We start from the raw sequence: 2,077 nt of genomic DNA, 5'->3' as shown, positions 1-2,077 counted from the left end.
CGGATAGCTGCCTTGGGGCGATTCATTTTGAGGTCATCAGATCGAGCCAAAAGGTTATTTTCCTTACTCAAAAGAAAAGTGATTCGCATGGACCCCGGAATGTCAGCAAGCATTGGAGAATTGAAGAGATACTTATCGAGCCCACCTCTGCTCCACTCTCCGAAGGCAGAAAGAGAAGTTGTACTTATACTTGTGTGTCCGGAATAGCGATAAGTGGTGTACTAGTTCGAGAAGAGAAAGGTACGTAGTTTCCTGTTTATTACGTAAGTCGAACCTTAGGAGATGCTGAAACTAGGTATCCACACTTAGAGAAATTGGCACTTGCATTAATAAGCGCATCTAAAAGTTAAAGCCATATTTCCAGTGTTACCCCATTGTGTTGTTAACACTTATCCTCTTGAAAAGTTTTGCACAAAGCCCGATTATCGGGCCGATTGGCCAAATGGGCCGTCGAACTTGGCGGGTACGATATCGAATATCAACCCCGAACAGCCATCAAGTCTCAAATCTTAGCTAACTTCGTGGCCGATTTTACACCAACCCTCGTACCCGAAGTGGAGAAGGAACTTCTACTAAAATCGGGTACATCATCGGGGGTATGATCCTCTTCACGGACGGTGCCTCAAATGTGAAAGGGTCCGGGCTTGGCATTGTTCTGAAGCCACCTACAGGTAACACTATTAGACAATCTATCAAAACTTCTAGGTTGACTAATAATGCGGTCGAGTATGAGGCCATGATTGCAGGTCCCGAGCTAGCTAAAAGCTTGGGGCAGAAGTCGTTGAAGCCAAGTGCGATTCTCTGTTAGTGGTGAACCAAGTAAACAAAATCTTCGAAGTTCGAGAGGATAGGATGCAAAGATATTTGGACAAGCTACAGGTAACCTTGCACCGATTCAAGGAGTGGGCTCTAGACCATGTACCTAGAGAACAAAACAGTGAGGCCGATGCACTTGCAAACTTGGGCTCATCAGTCGAGGAAGTTGAAATTATCCTCGGGACTGTCGTCCAATTATCGAGATCTGTGGTAGAGGAGGGTCATGCCGAGATAAATTCTACAAGTTTGACTTGGGATTGGAGGAATAAGTATGTTGAATATTTAAAAAATAGGAAGCTCCCATCGGACCATAAAGAATCAAGGGCTTTACGAACCAAGGCTGCTCGGTTCACATTGGATGAAGATGGAACATTATACAGAAGGACGTTTGATGGCCTATTGGCGGTTTGTTTAAGGCCGGGGGACACCGATTATGTTTACGAGAGATCCACGAAGGCACTTTTGGAAATCACTCCGGCGCCGAGTCTTTGATTCGCAAAATTATTAGAGCAGGATATTACTGGGATAGCATGGAAAAAGACACTAAGGAGTTTGTTAAGAAATGTGATAAATGTCAAAGGTTTGCACCGATGATTCATCAGCCCGGAGAGCAACTTCATTCAGTTTTGTCCCCATGGCCTTTAATGAAATGGGGAATGGACATCGTCAGTCCTCTACCAACGGCCCCGGGTAAAGCTAAATTCATTTTGTTTATGACTGACTACTTTTCTAAATGGGTGGAAGAACAGGCCTTCGAGAAGGTCAGGGAAAAAGAAGTTATAGACTTCATCTAGGACCACATCGTGTGTCGATTCGGGATATGCGACAACGGGAATCAATTCATCGGCAACAAGGTAATGGAGTTCCTTGAAGTACACAAAATAAAAAGGATCTTATCAACGCCGTATCACCTGAGCGGAAATGGACAGGCCAAATCGACAAACAAGACTATCATTCAAAACTTAAAGAAAAGGTTGAACGACGCTAAAGGGAAATGGAGAAAAGTTCTACCCGAGGTTCTTTGGGCATATCGAACGACATCGAAGTCCAGGACGGGGGAAACCCCGTTCTCTTTAGTATATGGCTCCGAGGCCTTAATTCCAGTCGAGGTCGGGGAACCCAATGCCATATTTCAACATGCATCAGAGGAATCAAATCACGAGGCTATGAATACTAGCCTCGAGCTATTAGATGAAAAATGGGAAGCTGCGCTTGTTCGAATGGCTGCACATAAGCAAAGAATCGAGAGATATTATAATAG

Source organism: Nicotiana attenuata, chromosome 7, assembly GCF_001879085.1.
Source record: "Nicotiana attenuata strain UT chromosome 7, NIATTr2, whole genome shotgun sequence".
NCBI lineage: Eukaryota > Viridiplantae > Streptophyta > Magnoliopsida > Solanales > Solanaceae > Nicotiana > Nicotiana attenuata.
Note: the sequence above shows the minus strand (reverse complement) of the source record.